Genomic DNA, 24,570 nt, shown 5'->3' on the forward strand with positions numbered 1-24,570 from the left:
AAGACGAAGATGAGATCACCACTGAACTAGTCAAACTAGTTCAAAAAATACTTAAGAAGAAAAAGGTGACCCAATACAAAAGCAAGATCAAGCAACCAGGTGTGAATCAAACTATGAAGCCACAGTCAAAACTGACTTGCTAGGGTTGCAATAAGAAGGAACATATCAAGCCAAAATGTCCAAATCAGAAGCAAAGAAGAAGGTAGGTTTTGAAAGCAACGTGGTCCGAATCCTCATAAGACTTCGACGAAGAACAAGAATAAGAGAGCTTCCATACTCTATCGATACAAGCTTACATTGCTAAAACCGAGTCCGAGTCTGAAACTAGAGTTGAATCAGAATCAAGTTTAAAAGAAGTCATTGATCCGTATCCGTTTCCGAATGGCTAAACAATACTATAACTTCTCTGGTTGCTGGTACTCAAGTAGATGATTTACAAAATTTAATTTCATATTTATTAAGGAAGTTGGTCAAATCCAATATCCAGGTCATGTCACTCCAAAAGGAGGTAACAACCTTTAAGGAAGTGACTAACCCGAGTTCTTTGACTGAGCAAGTTCACGACAGAACCTTAACTCAAGTACACCAACTTGAGGAAGAGAATTCCAATTTAAAAAGTCAAATAAAAAAACTCAAGGACACGTTGGAATGGTTCACCTTAAGTTCCAAGAACTTTGATCTAATTCTTGGAAAACAAAGGGTCGTATACAACCGATTTGAACTCGAATATAAGACTAAACAAAGATTCAGGACTCGAAGATAAGACTAAACAAAGATTCAGATCATACTCATCTTTAGTAAAATGATTAAATGGCGACTTAGTCCAAGCATAAATCCCCAAGTCCGACTTAACTAATCAAGTTGGATTTGATCAATATTAGATTCCCAAGGATCAAATCTACTACCTTGATAGACGTTATCGAGACTATGATGTAGGGGGAGCCAATAGAAAGACCATCTTCATTATTAGATAGACTTGTTTGATATTTGCTTTACTGCTTTCCCCTCATTCATGCTTAGATTAAGGTAAGATAAGAACTTAGGCTTGATCGACTAGTTAGACCTAGGAATTTCAAAAAAAAAAAAAAAATTAAATATCCAATTTCCTTAAATGACTTTGTCTAGAAGTAGTTGTTGCACCAATACTCAAGAAGATCAGTGCCTCGCCATAGCCTGGAAGCTAATTATTGAAATGGATGTTTAATTAACTAACTATTAAACTTTAGTCTAACTCAAATATAAATCAATTCTTAGATTTCAATTTAATGTAAAGATAAAATTAATAACCATCTCACAAAACCCATAACATTTATGTTTAAAAATTTAGAAAAGGTTGAGATAAATTTAGGGTAAAATTGAGAATTAGTTTTCAACCTTAAAAAAAATAAAATTAATTAACTTAATTAAATGTAACCAAAATCTTAATTAACTTTTGCAACTCAGATTAACATTTAAACTAAAAAATTTTTAAAATTTTTAAAATTTAAACTTAAATATTTTTCAACCCTCGATCTTAAATATTTTTCATTCATACTTAAATATTTTTTTTAAATTTAATCATAAATATTTTTCAACATTCAAACTTAAATATATTTTTTTTGTTGAAATTCAAACTTAAATTTTTTTTAAATTCAATCATAAATATTTTTCAACATTCAAAGTTAAATATTTTTTGAAATTCTAACTTAAATACTTTTTTCTTAAAATTAAATATTTATTCAAATTCAGAGATATCTTTCAAAAATGAAATATTTTTTTCATTAAGAAGATATCTTTCAAAAATGAAATATTTTCAAAAGTCAAGTTTTTTTTCAAGACTTTTACAAAAATGCTAAGTATTTTCAAAAGATAGTTTGTTTGAAACCCAATTACTCTAGTTAAACTTTCAACTTGAAAATTTTTTTACTCTCTTTTTTAAAGTTTTTCAAAGTAAAATTCTATTATATCAAAAGCACAGAGTTTGTCTCAAAGTATAAGTCTTTTTTCCAAGTTTAAACTTTGTCAAAAAAAAAAAAGTATTTGAAAAAACTAAAATATTTCATTTTGAAATTAAGTTTTTTTTTCTTTTCTCTCTAAATTATTTTTTATGGATGACAAAAGGGGAGTGAATAATTAAAAATTAAGGGGGAGAGAAAGTTGAAGGAGAGTGATAAATTAAGGGAGAGCAAAATTAAAAAGATTATTTTCTTAATTTTCCTTTACAAGTTACTTTAACACTCGAACTTATTCATAAAAAGTTTTTTTTTTGTGTTTAACATTAAATCACTATGAAAGTTCTTTATGTTTAAATTGCTTTAGCATTAAATTACTATATGTTCTTTTCTTTAACTGCTATATGATTTTACTTAACTTTTGAACCAAATTATCATAATCAAAAAGGGGGAGATTGTTGGGAAGGAAGCACTAGACGATCAGACTTGTGTTTTGATAATGAAAAAGGAGTTTAAAGTTAAGCGATCTTGTGATCTAACAAGTGGGACTGAGTTTGCAAGAATGTCCTACATGTAGGGGTGAGTATTCGGTTAAAACCGAACCGAATAAACTGAACCCGAATAAACCGAATTTTTAAAACAAAACTGAACCGACCGAATTACTCATTAAAACCCGAACAAACCGAACCTATTAAAAATCGCCGAATAGGCCGGATTTCTCACAAAATTAATGAGAAATCATTTATAATAGCTTAGATCGCATCATTGGAGGACTGCACCATAGCCACAAGGCTTAGCATTTAAAATGTTGGACTTGGAATACCAGTTATTAACTTGTATTCATAAATTGGGGAATTTGTGATTTTACATTTTTTTTTCTAATTTCATAAATCATAACAAACTAACACTTTATTTTTTGTAACTGAATCGATCGAGATTTCATTTGATCATAGAATCAAATTCAACCATGAAGAGCATTATTACCGCCTATGCAATTTTACGGTGCATATTGTGGTTTTAGTCTTCTTCAATGAAATATGCTTCGCAATACAGAATTGAAGTGACGTACAACTAGGCGTAGTTATTCAGAAAAAAGGACACATCAACGGCATACAAAAGCTGAGTTGGTTATTTAAAAGACACGCTGATACATGATGGATAGTATGGCTGATTTTATTGTAGCATAACATAACTGTATAATGAAGTACAAGACAATCAAAACATATTAAATCTCACTTGCCACAAGCATAGCTAAAAATTAACAATAAATAGAAAGAAAAAAAAGGAAACCTCATTTTAAATCAACCGATAATCCTTATGCTTGATTGGCTACAATTAATTCATACCAAATAACAAGGTCTCTCAAAATATTTGTCCTAATACAGTCACTGACCTTTGGCACAAAAGGAAATTTGAAGGCATGATAAGACGACAGAAATTCTTTTTAAAAAAATGGAGCCTAGGACTTTGATTTCATTGATAAGCCTGTTTCAACTTTCTTAATTTCAAAAACTAGCATCCTCCACGTTTTGAGGACAAACATTTCTGCCTCATCATCTAATATAGACTGAAGCATTTCTAGCATTGTGGATGCTTGTACGTGATCTTTAATACAGGAAACAATGTAGTCCACCAAAGTGGCCTCCTCTTCTCCAAGGAACTCAGTTATCTTCTTTGAGATCCAAGGTCTCATCCTCTCATGCAAGTGATGCTGCAAACTGTAAAGGACAAGGTATACATTTATCAATAGCAGAGAGCATAGTACAAGAAAAAAGAGCAACTTTATGCCAGCAAAAATGTAACCCTTTCTATGAATCTTCAGGGAACTATATCTCATTTAGCAGAATAGCATTCAAACAAATTCAACAGCTTAGTACACTAAGCTATGGCATTCAATACTAAAAAAAACATTTGAATCCATAACACTATCATATATTAAAATTCATAAAAGAAAGCATTACCTTGTCATAAACATCCCAATTAATTTCATAGACAAACAGTTCTTTTGTTTTTGGAATCATATCAATCAACTGCTTGGCATCCAATAATTTCTTATTTCCAGTTTTTGGTTTATCTTCTCTGCCTTTTTCCCGATCAATATTCCTATCATGCATCTTCTCCCTACTTTCATCTTTTGAACGGCTACTCTCATCATCATTCCAATCTCGATCTCTCAAATTCTGTTTGCCACTAGAATGTCTGCAGTCTGCTCCTTTCCCTATCTATATCAGCCTTCACATCTTTTGGGTTGGCACGAGATATGTGCTTGGCAAATTCAACAGCAGCCTTCACATCTTCTCCCTGCTTCCGAGCTGGAGCATTATTGTTCTGCTTTTTGTCTGAAACTGCAATTGGCGCCATCATATTCAGATCATCACCACTGCTGTTTCCAGAAATGGCATCAACTGTGGTAGTAAAAAATAAAACATTTGTTATAAATAACATGCTTACGCTTAAAATGAATCCATAGTAAACAAAGGAAGTAAAAGTTTACCATCATTAAGACCATTTCTAGAAACATCATTACCATGACTGGACTCAATATGCTTTCGTTCAAAACTTCATTATTGCTAGTCTCAAACAGAACATAAAAAAAAAGTAAGAACTTTGCTAGTATCAAGAACAAAAATAGCATAGCCAAAGTAAGAACTTTGCAATACTATACTCTTTCATAAGGAATTGGATTGCACCTTTCCTTGTCCTTTAGAAAATGATGGATCCAGCACAGTGCACTTCTCGACATCTTTAAAACCTTCAAGCAAAGCACCTAACTTCTTGGCATCTTTAAAATCTTCAAGCAAAGCACCTAACTTTGTGTAGCATGCTGCCTTAGCAGTAAACTTTTAAAAGCTTAAGTTATCAAATAAAAAAATGCTATGAAAAAGGCTGAGTAGGAGTTAGAATTACTATTAACAAGTGGGTGTTTTTGATTGCACAAGACAATCTAGGCAAAATTACAATGAGCACAAAAGGTTCTAGGCTAATAGATCATCTACTTGTTTGAGATATACAAAAAACTTCATACAATGTTTTGATTACATCAAGATAAAAATTCATCATTTGGAGAGTAGTTTCAATGCATAAAGTAACAAGGTCAGCCCCAACATGCAACATAGCCATGTGCCTGCAATCCTTTCCACATCAACCTACATTATATAAATCAAATTGCATAAAATCAACATGTACAGCCACATATTTATTGAACAAGATAACAACAATTGAAAATGATCACTTACATCATTAGATAGCTTCAAGGTCAATTTAAATAAAAATATGATATTTAAACATACCATTGTTTATCACTGGTGTTGTCGAAGAAGATGAGTCCACTATAATTTTTGAGAATTCTGATAAAAAAAATGCAAGTTATCACAATATTCTTTATAAGTTTATAATTATAAATAAAAATCTAATTATCTTTTTCTTAAAAAGAAAAACTTACCACTTTCAAGTTTTTCCACATCCTCTAAAATTTCTTCGATGTTGAGTGGTTTCAAATTTAACCGAAGCCAATCTTGAGTGCAAATAAGACTTTCTACCACTTTCGGAGTCAATGAACTCCTAAAGCAATCAAGTACCTGACCACTAGTACTAAAAGCAGATTCTGAAGCAACTGTTGATATCGGAATGGCTAATACATCACGAGCAATTTGAGCAAGTATAGGAAATCTGTGACAATTTTGCTTCCACCATCCCAAAATGTCAAAATTATCACAATACTCTTCAACAATTTCATTCAGATACTTGTCTAATTTTGACATATTGTCATCACCAAAAACTTGTGACTTTTGTTTCTTATACTTGGCTATAATTGTTTGTCTTTTCAAATCACTCATATTGTTTGAAGTATTGTCCTTGTCAACTGATTCTGAAATAGATGGAACTCTTGAAGTATTACATTGAGGCTCCATTTTTTCCTTATAATTCTTGTACAAAGCAAATAAAGTGTCCTTTATTATCTTTCCTACTCTTTCACCCTTCTCATCTCCATATAATTCAATCAACATAAATTCAACGAAATCCAATTTATGCCTTGGATCAAGCACCACCGCAATATAAAGCAACTTATTCATTTTCTCAGGATCTCCCCAATACTTGTCAAATTTATTTTTCATTTTAATTCCCATTGAATACACATCAAGGTCATCACTTTCTTGCCACTCCTTCAAGATGGTAAAAATATAACTAATCTCATGTGCAAAAGTATTGGATGTGACATACAAAGATCCTGAAACTTTTAATGTTAGCTCATAAAAAACTTGCAGTAGAGATGCAAAATGTCTAACATTAGCCCAATCTATACTTGTTGGCTTCCCATCAAAAGTCTTCAGTTCTCTTTTAGGTTTACCATCTGAATCAAATATCATCTCTCCATTCTCATTCAAAATGGTATGCCATTCTACATATTGAAGATCTAATTTAAAACATGGATCTTGTTCATCAAACCTATCAAAAGCTCTTTCAAATTTTTGAGCTGTATTCAACATCAAGAAAGTTGAGTTCCATCTAGTTGGTACATCTAAACATAATGAGTTCTTGCTTTCAATTTTTTCAATCTCAACACATTCTTTGAACTTGCTTAATCTAGAGGGGGATTGCTTAACATATTTAATTGCATTCCTAACCTTCATCACAGATTGATTTATATCTTTTAAACCATCAGAAACAATTAAATTGATTATATGAGCTACACATCTCATATGAACATATTCTCCCTTCAAAATAGTGGAATCCCAATTAGTCATCTTTTTTCTGAAACTATTGATAGCAACATCATTTGAACTTGCATTATCAACTGTAATTGTGAAAATTCTATCAATTCCCCAACCTCTCAAGCAATTTTCAATGGCTAAACTAATAGCCTCTCCTTTGTGACTTGTAATTGGACAAAAATTGAGAATTCTTTTCTTTAAATTCCAATTTGTATCAATAAAATGAGCTGTTAGACACATATAGTTGATTTTTTGAATTGATGTCCATGTATCAGTGGTCAAACAAACTCTTTGTGTTGAATCATGCAACAATTTTTTCAATTTTTCCCTTTCTACTGTATATAATTCAACACAATCATGTGCAATCGTCCATCTTGAAGGAATTCGAAACTTTGGACATACCATAGCCATAAATGTTTTAAATCCTTCTCTTTCTACAAATTTGAAAGGAAGTTCATCCATGATGATCATTCTAGCTAATGCTTTTCTAGATGCATCTTGATCAAATTTCCAAGAAGTTAGAGACACCTCACCCTCTCTTGAACTTTGTAAACTTAATTGTGCTTGAATTGTTTCAACAACATCAGGGTGTTTTTTACATGAGGTAATATGAGATCTCAAACTTATTGTTCCATTCCTGTATGGATCACAAAAAAATTCTTTATCACAATATTTGCATTTGGCTTTTATCTCTGATGCATCATTAGTAAACTTTATGAAATGATCCCATACTTCACTTCTTGGTTTCATTGCTTTTCTTTTGGTTGCCTTTCTTTTGGAATCTATAGTAGTTTTTGTTCCCACGGTAGGACCACTTTCAGATTGTGGTGTTGAACAACTATTAGTAACATCCATATTTGATAAATCTCCTTGCTTGATATCAGACAATTACTGATCAGTGATCACAGTTCAATGATTCACAAACACTGTTTACAAAATATTACATGGTGTGATAACACTGTTTAAAATAGAAATAACTAAAATTGAAAGATAAATATGAATTCAACTTATGACTAAGTATGATGTTAATCTAGCTACTGTTAAATACTTGAGTTCAACAAAGAATTCATATGCCATACAAAATCAATGATTACTAATTTCAAAATATTGAGTAAGTTAAAAGTAGGTATTACTTACCCACACCGTAGCCCGTAGGGCAGTTGTTGGCTACTGTGGTATGAGGATGAGAGAGCTCTGGAGTTTGGAGGAATGAGTCGGTGGTGAGACTTGAGAGTGTCCAGAAAGGGGAGGGTTGAGCAGTGAGCAGGGAGGAACACACAGAGAGCGATGGGAGGATGGAGGGCTGCTGAGCAGTGAACAGGAAGGACCGGCGGAGAGAGCGGCGAAAGGAGGAAGGGCTGAGCAGTGAGCAAGAAGGGCCGAGGAGATTCTTGGAGAAGGAAGGAGGGATGGCTGGAGAACTGGCGGAGATGTGGACTCGCTCGGTAACGAGAGGAAGGAGGACTGAGTAGGGCAGACCAGAGGTGATGGGCGGCGAGAGCAGTCGACAACGAGAGAGTGAGTCGCATGACTGCCGACTGCGTGAGTGGCGAAGGAGGGAGTCGTGCAACTCGTGCGGAGATGGGAGACGAGAGGATTAGGGATTTTAGGGTTTACCGGTTTACTTGTGATTTAAGCCCGGTTCAAGTTCGGTTTTTTCGGTTTAACCGAATAACAAAGGTGAAAACCGAACCCGAACCGATTAACCCGAAATAACCGATTTATAAAACCGAATTAACCGTAATTCCGAATTAACCGAACCAAAATTAAAATATCGGTCGATTTGTTCGGTTCGTTCGGTTTAACCGAGATTTTTCTCACCCCTAGTTCCATGATACAACGACAAGGGTCAAACATATCATTCCCAGACGAAGCAGACAGATCATTCTCCGCCAGCTCCAACAACAATCAATCAGTTACTCCATAATTATCCGATTGTTCATCCTATAAATAAGATGCCATTCAATTCCATTCCTCATTCCCAATCAAACAATGAAGCCAAGTTTCAGTTGTCTCTGCTTCTTCTTCCTCCTCTGTTTATTACAATGTGGAGTTTCTGATACAGTGACGCAGGGAGATGCTCTGAACAAGTTCTACTTTAACAACAGAGCAGGGACGTCTTCTTCTTCATGGCCTAGCAGTCTCCTTTCGGTATCCAACCTGGAGTCTAAGGTCTACGACAATAGCAGACTGAAGGAGGGCGACAAGGTTGTTCGGCTACCCGACCAACCGGCCGGCGTGCATTTCGATCAGTACGTAGGATATGTCACCGTCGACAAACCCAACGGTCGGGCTCTGTTTTACTACTTCGCTGAGGCTGCCGAGAATAGTGGGTCGAAGCCTCTTGTGCTCTGGCTCAATGGAGGTATGAAATTAGTAGAAAATGAATCGATCGATGAGTTGCTTTTCGATAGAGTGGTGATTGCTGTGGCATGGGTGGGTGCAGGGCCGGGTTGTTCGTCGCTGGGGTACGGCGCCATGGAGGAGCTCGGGGCGTTTCGGGTGATGAGCGATGGCAAGACTCTGTACAGGAATCCCTATGCTTGGAACGAAGGTTAGGATCGTCTGTCATCATCATCATATATTTATGCATATATAAATGTTATTTCCTAAAGTTTAGGGAGTAGAGTAAAAAAAGGTTTCTGCTTTGTCATTACTTATTACCCCCGAACGACTGACGTGCATCGTCCAATGTAGTGGCGAACGTCTTGTTCCTCGAGAGCCCCGCCGGTGTCGGCTTCTCCTACTCCAACACCACGTCTTGTTCCTCGAGAGTTCCCATTTCGATTGCAAATTAATTTGGGAAAGATCGATCTCCTCTAGCTCTCGACCGAAAGATCTAATTTTGCTTTCGAATTCCCTAGATCGGGAATGCAGTGATCAAGGAGGAGACGGATAGGACGCACGCGTTGATTGCCAACGAGACCATCGTCTCGATCCACAAGTTCTGCAATTTCTCGCTGGATACGCAGCAGCAGCCTCCGGAGTGCGATCGAGCAGTCGACGAGGCGAGCCATGTCTTTGATGAAGTGAACATCTACAACATATATGCGCCGCTGTGCTTCTCGTCGGGTGTGACGCCGACTCCAAAGTTGCCTTCGGTTTGTCTCTTGCAAGCATCTTTATATTTATCCTCATTTTCATGGTATTTTCAGAGTCAATTTAGATCGATCGATTCAACCTGTTAACTCAAGAATCATCATTGCATTCTTGTTTGATCACTACATGGAGTAAGTTAAATTAGGAAAAATTATATTGGATTTAGAGGGTAATCTGACTCAAACTGTTAACTTCTAGTCTTCTACCATGTTGACTTGTATCACTTCTTGATCCCATTTAGAAATGGAATAACAACTAACTTGATGCAAACCCTCATATGAAAAAAATTGCATGAAGGGCAGACTCTGGATCGAGCATGATCAAGATTAAAAAGAGATCTGCACTGGAAACTTGTTCCCTTTCAAGCCCCCTCCACCAAATTCATTTGAATGTTAATCACTAACATTACTTAGTTTTCATTCAAATCATTTTATGGTTCCCAGTCACTGGATAAGGTTAAATTGCACTAAGGGAGACCTATATGCTGCATGATCGATCGAACAGGACTTCATCTCAGCCATTCTAGACGTGAGCGAGCGAAATAATAAGTCCCCCTAGATCATGTGGTGCAGAGGCTCCCCTTTCATGCAAAAACGACCTGCAAGAGCCAAGGCTTGCACACTAACTTTGCTTTCCTTCAGAGGCTTCCTTTTTTTACAGAATTATTTTTATTCAAATCATTTTATGATTTCTCATCAGTTACTGAAAGTAATTAAATTCCACAAATGGAGAAGGGAGACTTATGCTTTACATGATTAGTTGAGCAGGATTTGATCACAGGCCACTCTACATTCGAGTGAGCGAGATGATTAATTCCCCATGATCATGCGTTTCAAAAGCTCCTCCTCCACTTGCGAGAGCTGGAAGTTGGATATTATTTTTGTTCACCTTAGGAGGCTTCTTCTTGTCACCAAACTCATTCAAATTTTTTTCCCAATCATATCAATTGTGAATGAATAATAGGGATATGGTCTGTAGCCAAGTTAATTGTAAAAAATCATAGAACTAATAGATTCGATCTTGTTCTATTTTTCAAAATATGGCAACTTTGCCCGATCCCTTCTTGCCTACCAATTGTTATGTCTATATCCTGAAATATTTTTTTTTTTCAAATTATGATACAGATTGAGAATTTTGATCCTTGTACTTCTAATTACGTGGAGGCATACCTTAATAATCCTGCGGTACAGAAAGCTCTACATGCCAATGTGACAAAGCTCAACTACACCTGGTCTGGTTGTAGGTATATACATATTTCATATAAGCTGCCCTTTGATAATTTTTTTCTTTTAAACAAAATAATGAAAATTCAGCTCATTTATTTATATTTTTGTCTCGATGCAGCCACGTGATACCAAGTTGGTCGGATCAGCCTTCCACAATGTTGCCAATTATTCACGAATTGTTATCCAATGGGATTAGGGTTTTGAAGTACAGGTAAAACAAATTATTACCTCATCATTACATTATATAACTAATCTAGGAGATGAATTAAAGCGACAAAATTTAAGTGAAAATCCTCTTCACCGCCACCTATGTCTTGATCATATGAACGCTTTTTTTCCCCCCTCAAGGCGATGCAGTCGTTGAGACATGGGGTGTTGCTGTATTATGTCATGGGGTCAAAACTCAGCGCGTCTGAGCATGCCTTGACTATTATACTAATCGCTAGTAGTCATCTATAATCTACCTCCTCCGTGTTAGCCTAGGGATGAGTTGGTGGGGGAGTTGGGGGCGATTGAATCGCCTTTTGCCATATCACATGAAAACATTTTTTTGCAGTTAAAGCAAACAGAGATTTTCATCAGATTATATGGAGTATCAACTTTACGTTTTAATACTATTCGTATAGGTAGGTGTGTAAATTTTGTAGTCCTTATATACATTGTGTAAGTACAATAACAGATATTGATATATCAAATTTTCATTTCGAGCCCCATTGATTTAGTAGTTGTAGGTGTGCAAGTATAATAACTTTAAGATCTCTGCTTAACTTATGTCATACAATAAAGATAATGTTTATTAGATCACGAGTGAAGGGGTTTTCGATCAAATTTTGTCCCTAAGTAAGCTTTGGCTTGGTTCATCGTCATATATATATCCATGCTTGCAATTGTGCAGTGGTGACTTTGATGGAAGAGTTCCTGTTACTTCCACAAGATACTCCCTCAATAAGCTAAAGCTTAAAGTGAAAGCTTCATGGAGAGCTTGGATGCTTAACAATGAGGTAGACAACTATCTTGTTTTAAATCCTTGCATAATAATACATACATATATTTTGTATTTAATTATCCTCGAATCCACCACTGATAGATAAAGAATTGAAACTGTTTACATTGATGATGAAATAAGTTATTCTCCTCTGATATTTGTGTGTGCCAAAACTCTCTTCATTGCTCAAACGATGACGACGACTTCTAGACCGGCATTAATTTTGATGGTTTTTATTATGAATATGTAGGTCGGGGGATACATTGCAGTGTATGATCACAATTTGACATTTGCCACTGTTCGAGGAGCCGGGCATGAGGTTCCAAGTTATCAGCCAGCTCGAGCTTTAGAGATGATCAAGAGTTTTTTTCAAGGGCTGCATCTCCCGGTTGTTTAAGGGTTTCAACATAGAATCAATCTATTTGTTGTTGTTGTTGTTGTTGTTCATTGTGATCTCAATAGTTGAATGAAATCTAATCTATGATTTTTTAAAAATATTATCTCTGGCTCAAGTTATCATGATTTGACTTCAATTAATAATTTAGAAATTTCTTAGTAAGACCGAAACCCACTAGAACATCCATTATGAAATGAAGAGTTCCTAAAATAGTTGAGCATTCCTAATAGAGTGAGGCCCACATTGGGCCTGATATGGATCATATCAGGCCCAACGTGGGCCCGATATGATTCATATCAGGCCTACCGTGGAGCCTTTTTACTGATTCTTTCTTCTTATATTTTAACACCTTCTAAAAGTCTAAATAAACAATGGATAGTATATTTGAACTCCTTGCAACATCAGGAATCCACAGTAACTGAAATGAGTGTAATCTGAGGTCTCTAAGTCCATAAGTGGATTTCGGTCAAAACCCACTTATGGACCTAGAGAGTTCTGATTACACCCATTTCAGTTTCTGTGGATTCCTGATGTTGCAAGGAGTTTAAATATGCTATCCATTAATTATTTTGACTTTTATAAGGTGTTAAAATATAAGAAGAAAGAATCATCAAAAAGGTTCCACGTTAGGCCTGATATGAATCATATCAGGTACAATGTGGGCCTGATATGAAATTTTTTTGTTGATTCTTTCTTCTTATATTTTAATACCTTATACAAGTCAAAATAAATAATGGATAGCATATTTGAACTCCTTTCAACACCAGGAATCCATAGAAACTGAAATGGGTGCAATCGGAGCTCTCTAAGTCCATCAGTGAGTTTTGACCGAAACCCACTGATGGACCTAGAGAGCTCTGATTGCACTTATTTCAATTCCTGTGGATTTATAAGATTACAAGGAGTTTAAATTTATTATTCATAGTTTATTTTAGCTTCTCTAAATGTATTAAAATGTTATCAAAAAATCAACTAAATCTTAAATGTCGTTGATGAAAGAGGAGATAGGAAAGAGAAGAGGGAGAAAAGAAAAACGATAAAAAAAAGGTTTGATTTGTCAAAAGGATAAAAATGGAAGTGCACGTGAAAAAGTATGTCCTTTGGTAAATACCAAAGTAGCATACGCCTTTTGGTCAATTAAGATGTCTAGGTGTGTGATTTGGTAAATTGCCGATAAACTTAAGTTTTGTTTATGAACGAATATTATTAATTCATTAACTCTAGAGTATATTCTTAGAGAATATTTTTAATATCTAGAGCATATTTTTAGCATCTAGTCATGAAGAATAGTGTCTATTAAAATGTCTCTTTATATGTGTCTTTTAAAGAGTTTCTTTGCATGTATAAATATGTCCTTGTATGTAACATTTTAAATAGTCACGAAGAATAGTCCCTAAGAATCGACCCCTAGCCATTACGTCAGAGATGTCATGCACCCACCATCTGTGCTACGCCCTGGAGGCACAATCGAACGCTTAGAAGCTTGTATGAGAGATGGTTTTGAATGCTCAGTCAAGATACCCTTTTATGGAGGGTGGAAGGTATCTTCCATAACTTTGAAGGCGTCTTCCTCGGCTAAAGTATACCTCGATTTCACTACTCCTTATCGCCAACGAGGTCTGAATTTTATCCATTAGAAGGTGTCTTCCATAGCATCAAAGACGCCTTCCATGAACAATACTGAAGGTGCCTTCCAATGCTTGAAGGCGCCTCGGGTACTGTTCACCCGAGACCTTTTTACTCCTTTTGCCCTGCAGTTAGGTTAGTCCAACATGACAATAATTAACCTATAAAATAGGGTTAACACAACAAAAATATGATTAATTTATGACTTAGACCCTATCTTCTAGACTAGATCTAGTCAGAGTCTCAATTTAGATTTCCGAAATAGACCTAAATTGAACCAACACCTACTGTCCCTTCAACTGAGATGCATCCTCACTTAGTCACTCTCCTCCAATGACTTAACTTTACTTATCCTATGTCAAGTTGCTGTTGGGGTTGTAAGGTTGTAAACATAGTCTCACATTAAAAATACATGAAAATATCATGGGTTTATAAAAAAAAAGATATATCCATTGACATGAGATCTTTTGGGTAGAGCCCAAGAGAAAAGTCATGAGGGTCTAGGCCCAAAGTGGATAATATCATACTATTATGGAGATATCTAAATTTTTTCGATCCTACAATTGGCATTAGAGCGAGCTCGCTCTTCATCGGACTAACCGCCTGAAGAAACACAAGCCAAAGCCATGATCCAAGATTGAACCTTGTGAGTGAAACCTTGAATGAAGTTGGAAAGACCCTGAGTAAGTCAATGACCTGATGCTTGAGGGGAGGCCCTGAGCAGGTTAAGAGTGACCCGATATTTGAGGGGAGGCCCTAAATAGGTCAAAAGTGACTTGATACTTGAGGGGGACTCTTAGAGTCCAAGAGCAAAGCCTTAAGGGTTTAGGCCCAAAGTGGACAATATCATATTATTGTAGAGATATCTAAATTTTTTTCAATCCTACAGTTACCTCCTTGACGTCAATCTGACCCACCAGATCTTCCTATCGGAATCACACATTCGGACTTCACCACTCGGGAATCGCACATCCCGATCTCCTGCCGGGATCACACATCCAGACTTCACCACTTGAGAATTGCACATCCGATTGGACTTTCTGCCTAGTGTCAAGTCCTCTTGATCCGTCAAATTAGTCAACCTTGCACACTCGGTAACAAGGTTAGATCATGATAATATCTAATTTAACTCACTTGTCATTCATCAAAATTTGAGTTAGACCATTAGTGTAAATTGCACCAACAATCTCCTCCTTTTTAATGCAATAATAACCTGGGTTAGAGTTAAAAAAGATATGCAAGAATGGAATAGTAAAGACATGATTCAAGAGAACTTAAAATTAAGTAATTTAAATTTTTATTTTATTCTCCTCATCATTTTAGGATTAAGATTAGTTGTCTTTTTCTTACTTAACCTTTACCCTCCTCTTTAACATTCATCAAAAACAATGCATATAAACTTAGCAAATTAAAAATGTACCGAAACTCTAGTAAGTATAGAACATACAAAAAAAAAATTGCAAGTTTTATGGGAGGGAGGAGTTAATATAATTCTACAAAAAAATTTAAACTTTTTAAAACAGGTTTCAAAATGTTGAAAATTTCTAAAACAAATCATTCAGAAATTTGTTCTAGAAAGAACTATGGAAGAATTTTAGAAATTATTTTGCAAGATAGTTTTTAAAACACTTTAAAAAAAAGATGCACAAAAATTGTAAAACAATTTAAAGTGTTTCCAAAAAAATGTTGCGAAGTAAAATAAGTTTGAAAGTATTATAACCTACTTAAATTTATTTTATTTTTCAAAATATTTTCAACATTTTAAAAATTAACTTTTCAAAACAAACCATTTTGTATAAATAAATTTTTCATGAATTATACAAAATAGATTTTAAAATATTTGTTAAAAAGATAGTTTGTTTGAAAATGCCGTTTTAAAATTTTAATTGATCAAAACTCTTTTTGAAAAGTTTTACAAAGAATTTGTCTAAGTAAAACAGTTTTGGAAATATTTGCAAAAATATATTTTTCAAAGTAGAAAATACATGTTTTGAAAAAATAAGACTTTTTGCAAAGCAAGTATTTTTGAAATTTTATTTTAAAAAAAAATTAAAAGCAATTTTGAAAGTGATTTTTACAACAAATATTAAGAAAGGAAATAAGTTATTTTGAAAATCATTTTCAATTATCCTCCCCATAAACCTGATATATTTTAACAAATATTCTAAAAATATATACAGTCTTAAATGTTTAACCGTTAGTTACTAACTAACTATCAGAAGATAGCAAGTAGTGTTCACTTGGTTAGTCAAGTTAAGTAAATGTATCAAGTTAGTGTTTGACTAAAATAGATTACTTAATCACTGTAATTTTGATATTTTTCACCCAGACTTGTGTTTATGTACTGATATAAGCATCTAAAGTCGAAGCAATAGACCTATGCATTTCACGACATTCTAATTTTTTAAATACATAATCAAGGTAGACCTAGTGTGTTTGTGAGATAGTCGATACCTAGATCTATAGGAGCATTCTTTCTATGGATTTAATCTAGTCTAAGTCCAAAATTAATTTTGAAATACTAAGGAAATGAAAATTTTTAGACAATATAAGTAAAGAATTTTTCTAGAATTTATAATTCATTTGAAAATTATTTTGAAAATAGCAGTCCTAATCTAAAAAGAATTTCTTAGATTATCCAAATAAAGTGGCAAGAAGTAGCTGAATGTATAGATGAAAGTCAAGCAGATATACAATGTATAACATTGCACTAAACATAATCAGGTATGGTCATCATCAGCAAATTGAGGTGGGGACTGCTCAGGAACTCCAAAGCCCGAAGAATCTGCTAAAATTCAGTGGCCATCTCCTCCCAGAGAGAGGTAAATTCAATGGTCATCTCCCCCCAGATAACACTAAGTCTGTCCGAGACTGACTGCCAGATATGTGCGGAAGACTCCTCAAGTCGAACATGTCGATCCTCGATGGATATAGTGAAGTCGAGGGCTGGGTCGAGGTCGAGGGCTGGGTTGGAAGAGGTCCAAAGAGCTCCTCAACCGTAAATGCTAGAATCTCCTCCCCCTCAGCTAGAATGATAGATGGAAAATCGTCTTCGGCCTTGCCTATAACGTCTGGCTATGGTCCCACTCTCTAAGCTAGTCCTCCTGAGAGGTGACATCTATATGCACTAATGCAAGCTGGCGCTGACCAATCTCATCATATGTAATAAGGGAGGTGAACGTATCCTGAGTCATATATACCCCTATGATCACGAAAATGCAAGTCAATATATGATAATAGGGCATATGAACTTGTCGCCTAGTGATGAGACTCGATGCATGGATGACATTCTGAAATATGTGTAATGCAATGTCGATGTCTAGACGTTGGCATAGTGCATACAGGAAGAAGAAGTGAGAAGGTCACATTATCGCAACATCGTGAGATGTAATCAGTAAAATGCAGGTGGCCAGCACTAGATACAGGACATAGTCCTAAATCCTAAGAGAGGACGACCTGAAATCAGTCACAGTAGGTAGTCTCTCCTCCTCAAAAAAATACATATGGATAGTACCTAATGTAATATGGGAGTAGGGTTCATCAAATGGTAAATCCCTATTAGGATAATATAAAAATGGACATGCAGACCTCCTAAAGCCTAAACTATCACACAATAGAGAGGGTAAGAACCTAAAGTTCTTACCACTCATGCACTCTAATGGAATATGTTAAGTCGTCGATCTTAACTAGGTTATTATAAAACTAGGCACACAATTTTAAGTTTACTGAATGACTACAATAAACTAGCCTATCTAACTAATAATAGTCAATGACCTCTATGATAGAGTCACATTATCCGAAGAAGAACGACCTACTCAAAAACCTAGATTTAAGTGCAATATATGAATACTCTAGGAAATCTAGTCTAAGTTGCTCAGTGGAAAATCTAGCATCGACAGAGGGGATACTGCTCGAACTCAGCTAGGACGGGATAGCATTTCATCATTTCCTAAAGTAACGTACACTCTAGGAAATCTAGCCTAAGTTGCTTAGTGGGAAAACTAGGTACACAATTTTAAGTTTACTGAATGACTATAATAAACTAACCTATCTAACTAATAATAGTCAATGACCTCTATAATAGGGACACAGTATCATATGAAGAACGACCTACTCAAAAACCTAGATTTAAGTGCAATATATGAATACTCTAGGAAATCTAGCCTAAGTTGCTCAATGGGAAATCTAGCATCGGCAGAGGAGATACTGCTCGAACTCAACTAGGACGGAATAACATTTCATCGTTTCCTAAAGTAGTGTATACATACAAACATTCAAGAAAAATGCATGAAAATAAGGAAAATAACTATGTAGATCTAGTTAGAGAGTACCTAGGAGGCATTATTGGTGTTTAGAAGGAAAAAAGGGAGAAGATGGTGGAGAATCACCACTGGAAGGCGCCTCGAAGTGAAGAACGACGAGCAGAGCAAAAGGCTTTGTTCGCTGTGAAAGTTAGGGTTGAAGGCCCCTTCAACTTGATGGAAGGCGCCTTCCATGTGTTATGGAGGGCACCTTCAACAAACTAAAGGCGTCTTCAGTCAGTTGGGGTGAGATTTTTCTGCCTTTTTGAGGGCGCCTCCGAATCCTCCGATTGAATCGGAGGCATCTTCGGAGGCATTTTTTATTTGTTTAAGTTTTAATTTTATTTTAGTTTTATTTGAATTTAATTTTAATTTTAATGCAAATTTTAATTTGAATTTAATTAATTTGATTTTAATTTTAATTTGAATTTAATTTAAATTTAAATTTGATTTAAATGTAATTTAAATTTAATTTAAATTTAATTTAATTTAAATTTAATTTAATTTAAATTTAATTTAATTTAAATTTAATTTAATTTAAATTTAATTTAATTTAATTTAATTAATTTTAATTTAATTAATTTTGTTTAAATTTAAATTTAATTTAATTTTGATTTGAACCTTATTCATCTCACTTGAACTATATTTTCAATCAGGGAATTCTATAATTATGTGAGAAGAGTTAGGTTGAATTTCAGGGTTTGGTTTAACTTGTGTTAGATTCAAATTTAATTTTGGGTTCAAGAAACAAACATTCTTTAGATAAACTTCTAAGCTGTAGTGAATCACCTGGACATCATTAGAGTAACCACTCCTTCAAAATTTTCTAAATAGTCCTATCTATTGAACTTAATACGTACAAAACATTGGTATAACCAGTTAGGATTAGTAAGGGGTAGCTTCAATTAGTTCCACTAAGTCAAATGCACCAGGTCGAAGTCATATCTTTCTAGACATACGAAACCAGAGCTTCCCTAACCTACTATCATCTAAAACTTCTCTAGTATTATTTATCAAGTTAAACTTTTATCTCTATTTATGCTAGTCCTAATTACCCAGTCGGATAACTTATTATTTTTGAAGATGTCAACTAATTTGGAGTCTTCCTCTGTATTATTGAACTTTTAGGTTTTATGTTTATGTCGATTTGTTTTGTAGTTATAATAGATATGGTTATAGTTTAAGTTTAGATTGATTTTTTTGTTTAATTTTGGTTTATTTGATTTTATTTTTTAGGTTTGAATTTATTTTTGGAGGTTTAATTTTTGAGGTTGAGAGTGATTCATTTGATTTATTTTGATTTATATAGTGAATTTTATTTTTTGGTACATAGTATTGATTGAGTCCTACTTGCGTAGTTAGGCACACTTTCAAAATCCAAGCTTTAGTTAATTTTGAATTTTGAGTTAGGGTTAAAATGATTTAAATGTAGAGTTGGACTTGTATACAAGTTCAATTTTATTGTGCACAGCTCTTTGGAATCCAAGTATCATATTTAGATACTTAGATCTTGAGATAAACTTTGCCAACTATTCCTTTAACTCTTTAACTTGATTTTTTAAGATAGAATTTTTTTCCTCAAGATTTATAGCTTGAGTTAAATTTCTATCTTGAACTTGGTCAATTAAAGAGATCAAGGTCAATTGTTCCTTAAGGATGTTATTTTTCTTAAAGAGGAGTTTAGCGCATTCCTCAGTTTTTGTTAATTTTTGTGTTTAAGCAGGAAATAATTTTAAAATATTTTGTGGTATAATTAAAAGTTACCCTAGTTGGTTCGTCCGAACCGGATGCGGATCCATTGCTCGACTCATATTTGGACTCTTCTTCTGGTTTTGAATCGCCTCCGGTTGCCATCAACGCGAGGTAGCTAGTTTGCTTTGGTTCGTTAGCTTCTGATTCGTCTGAGGAAGTCTCATCCTAAGTCGCCTTTAGTGCTTTCTTTGCTTTTTCTTCTTGATCTTATCTTCATTCGGGCATTCATGTTTGAAGTGTCCCTTCTTGTTGCAACCATAGCATGTGATGTTTTCCTTTGAGTTGTTGGATGTAGATTTGGACATCTACTTCATGTCATGTTTGGTGAAGTTTTTCTTGCGTCTAGTGAACATCTTCCTTACCATGTTTACTAGTTGCTCTTCTTCATCTGATTCTGGTTTGGATTCAATTTCTCCTTCGGGTTTAGCTCCCTTTAAAGTGCCTGTAAGAAATGCAATTCCTTTCTCGACCTTTGAGCCATTAGTTTGCTCATATAGTTCCAATTCATAAAATAATTCATATAACTTTAATTTTGAGAGATTCCTTGAGACCTTATAAGCATCTATGATCGATACCCATAGTGAGTTTCAAGGGAACGAGTTTAGAGTGTACCTGATAACATTGCGATTCTCGAGTTGATGTTCAATCATGTGTAGGCCGTTGAGGATATCCTTGATCCACACGTGTAGTTGGCTTGCGGTTTCTCCGTCCTATATTTTAATATTAAATAATAAATTCAATAGTAGATCACGCTTCGTTACCCTTGAGTCGGTGGTTCCTTCATATAGTTCGATGAGCTTATCCCATAGCTCCTTTGTATTCTCGTGTGGGCCGACTCGGTTGAGTTCTTCTTTTGTGAGTCTGCACTGAATCGTGGTCAACACCTTTGAGTCAATTTGAGATTTCTTCTTATCTTCTGGGCTCCATCTTTTAGGATTGAATGGTACTTTTGTTGCTTCATCTACAACGCCCGATACCCTCGTTGGATGGTGAACTATTGCTCGATGTTCGTCTTCAAGTAAACTTACATCCTTTTCTTCCAATACGGAAAATTGTTTCTGTTTAAGAGAGGAGGACGAGTGGTGTTGAATCCCTCAAGTTGGGCCATTGATCAGTAAAAATAGAAAACTAGGAGGTGTTGGAGCAATCTGGGTACCCTAAGTTTTGATGTTTGGGCAAAGGTTTAAGTTATGTTTATTGTTGTATTTGATATGCATTGTGAGTATGTAGGATACAGGTACAACAAGGAAAATCCAAGTGTGATCTTGGCAAAGGAGGAAAGTCTAAGGATGAGTCTTGGCGGTGTAAGTCCAAGCATGTAGTCTTGGCAACGTAAGTCCAAGTGTGACTTGGCAATGGATGAAGTCCCGGAGGCGCGACCTCTTGGCAAAGGAAGACCCGACAACAATGACAAGGTCGATGGAAGCTCCAGAAGGCAAGACGTGAAGGATGGGGAGGCATCCGAGGGACGCAAGGCTGATGAAGGAGGCTAGAAGGCTAGGTCTGTCACGCCCCAGAGGAGTCCCTGTCCGAAGAAATTTCGGCAACATCTCCCCTGTACGACGGACAATCTGAAACTTTCTACATACATAAATACCTCAGCCACAGGCGGCTGGAATAATAACAGTGAATAAAACCAATCACCACGCAGTTTAGATAAGTATTCAGCCTCTGGCTGTCACAACCACGCAGTTAATAAAATAAACAACATAGTAATACTCGAAAACAAACCTATACCCACTAGAAGCCCAAATCCGATTTTTCTTACCTCGCATGTAGTAGTATAAAATCGAAAACAAATCCATCAACGAGACAAACTATATAATATCTAAGTATTCAACATCCAAATCCAAATATAGTCAAATGAGAATCAAAAACAATACAAACGATAGCAAATAGCTGGAGGTCTGCAAGGGACTAGCAACTGGAACTCCCTCCTGACAGCATCAACCTGAAAATAACAACAATGGAGGCGGGGTGAGTCCAACACTCATAGAATTGATATGCAAAGTAAAGAAATAACACCTAGCACTAATCATGCATACATGATGAATAAAGGTAAATACCAAACTGAAGTAAGCGGAGAGAAACTGTACTAACCAGACCTGTAAAAGGACAAACAAGAAGGTATAGAAGACCAGATGCATGTCAATCAAGGTATCCAAGCAATGTGCATATAAGTGCAACAAACACAAACACAAACAATAAATGCATCATGCATATGATGCCAATGTCATGGTCACCCCGGACTCAACCAACTCACAACATAAGTGGGACCGAGTGGGTAGGGTCATGACAACCGTGCACTCGACAACACTACTCCTGATGAGTGATCGAGTGGACGGGATGTTGTCGGAACACACGTACTCTACCCCAAATCATAAATGGGAGCGCAATGCTCTCATCTCCCAGAGCCTATGACGGGAGGAATCTCTAACGTGCTACACGCTGCGTCACTGAGCGGATCAACCGAGCACCGGAAGAGTCAAACCGACGTGCTACCACGCGTGTCCCGCTACCCATGAGCGTCACAACGGAGCACCGCAGTGATGAAACTGGCAAAGTGCTCGACAATAAAGGAGCAATCAATCACTCAGCATGCAATCATGCGAATGGTGCATGTCACTAAACATGGTAATATACTAAACCAATCTCTGGACATATCATAATGTGCACCAAAGCGAATGAATCATATCAAGATATCTGATCATATAAGGTATCACACCTAGGTCCTGACATGGTAAAAATATGGTTATATCACTACCCATGAGCATGTGGAATCAGGTACATATCCATACAAGATGTAAACAAACAATCAATCAACAGGTAGCATGTATTGGGCAGTGATTAACCGAAACAAGTAAGAAACACAACTAATGCATCTTGTTAATTTAATTACTAAGCATATCAAAGACAATAAGTCAAAAGTACCCGCCTCCGACAAAAGAAAGGTCCAATTCCGACTCCGAGATACTCGTCTCGCGTCAAAATCCTGTGTCACCAATATACGTACATTTATTTAGCTAGAACTCAACGAATAGCTAAATAAAAATCTCAACGACCAATAGGATAAGATCCTAATCAACCTATACATGATCAACAGCATAAATCCAATCCCTTATGATCTACAACTAAGCAAATGCTTAAATCCATAGACCACATCATCTCAATACGTATCTGAATTCCTAATCACATTAAGAAATTCCAAATTATTACACCTTACCTCAAAATCACAGTCGTGATCACTGATCCAATGCCAAGATATAGTTGTTGCTGGATCAAGATTTGTGACCGAGATTGTAGACCTATTGTCTTCCAAATCAAACGCCCCAATCAATGGTTGCTGACCAAGAAACCAACAAGTTCTAGGGTTACTACTTGGATCTGTAATCCAAACGCAGATCAAAAGAATACTACTGATAAGAAGAAATAGCGAGGGTACGTTGCTCACCTCACCTACTTGTGAGCGGGGAAAGAAGAATGACCGAACGGCAGTGGAAGCTAAGCCGCGGGAGGGAGGGCCTCTGGTCCCAAGAGCCGATCACCACAAATCAGTGAGGAGGAGCCAAGACTCGGAACTAGGGCAGAGATCAAACTCGGCAGGCAAGGTGGCGTTGCCACTGGGGTTCGGCACAGAGGAAGGAATTAGGGCACGAGAGAACACCAACGTTGTTGGAGTGTGCCTGCTGATCGACGGCGGCAGTAGCCGTGGCAAGGGGAAAATAACTAGGGCACAGGCTGCTCCGGTCCAGAGAGAGCAGTGGCGTCGTCAAAGAGGTTCGGCCGTCGGCGGTGGTGGCACCGGAATCTCAACAGCGAGGGAAAAAGAGGAAGAGTCGGCGCTGTCGGAAATGGCTAAGGCACAGCGAAGGATCGGTTGGGGAAACTCGGTGGCTGGCTCAGAGGAATCGACCGGTGTGCAGATTAGGGCAGAGAGGAAGATGATCGGGGTGGCTCGGTGCGTCGCCGGCGGCTAGGGCACCAAGACAGAGAAGAGGTGAGGAGATGGCCGGCGTCAGTGGGCAGAGATCAAACTTCCGGCGATGCTAGGGCTTCGGCAGCAGGGGGAAGAAGACCGGGGCTGGCTAGGGCACGCTGCTTCGGCTCGGGGAGGAGTAACCGTCGCCGACGGTTAGGTCAAGGAGGAGAAGGCGTCGGGCGTGAGAGGAGAAGAGAAGAGGCACGGGTGAGGGAAGAAGAATCGGGCACGCACAGTAACGGGAGAAAAAGAAAATAAATAAGAAAAAGGAAAAAGAAATAAATAAATAAATCTTTTCCTCACTTAGATAGGTAGCATAAACAGGCTTTTCCGGGCCCCGTTTTTTTTTTATCCCCGTTAACTTGTCCGTACGAGCTCCGAAAAATTCCCGAAAAATGTCCAAAAATTTCGAAAAATTCCCTTATTAATATTTTCTATTTTCGGTATTTTACATTCTCCCCCACTAATAAAAATTTGGTCCCCAAATTTCGGTATCTACCATCAGCAAATACTAACAATAGGTAAAGCGTATAAATGCTGAACGGTAAATTAAATCACATAC

At 36.3% G+C, this 24,570-nt stretch overlaps 1 long non-coding RNA gene across 1 annotated transcript; it reads right to left on the reverse strand.

Moving 5' to 3' along the window:
- Positions 1-3,452: 3,452 nt before the first annotated feature.
- LOC122011671 lies at positions 3,453-4,520 on the reverse strand. Its single transcript, XR_006120006.1, has 3 exons — positions 4,426-4,520; positions 3,893-4,336; positions 3,453-3,642 (listed from the first exon to the last, which is right to left on the reverse strand). It is a non-coding gene; the product is annotated as an uncharacterized LOC122011671 (long non-coding RNA).
- Between the last annotated feature and the right edge of the window lie 20,050 nt (positions 4,521-24,570).

This window comes from Zingiber officinale, chromosome 8A (assembly GCF_018446385.1).
Source record: "Zingiber officinale cultivar Zhangliang chromosome 8A, Zo_v1.1, whole genome shotgun sequence".
In the NCBI taxonomy this organism is placed as follows: Eukaryota; Viridiplantae; Streptophyta; class Magnoliopsida; order Zingiberales; family Zingiberaceae; genus Zingiber; species Zingiber officinale.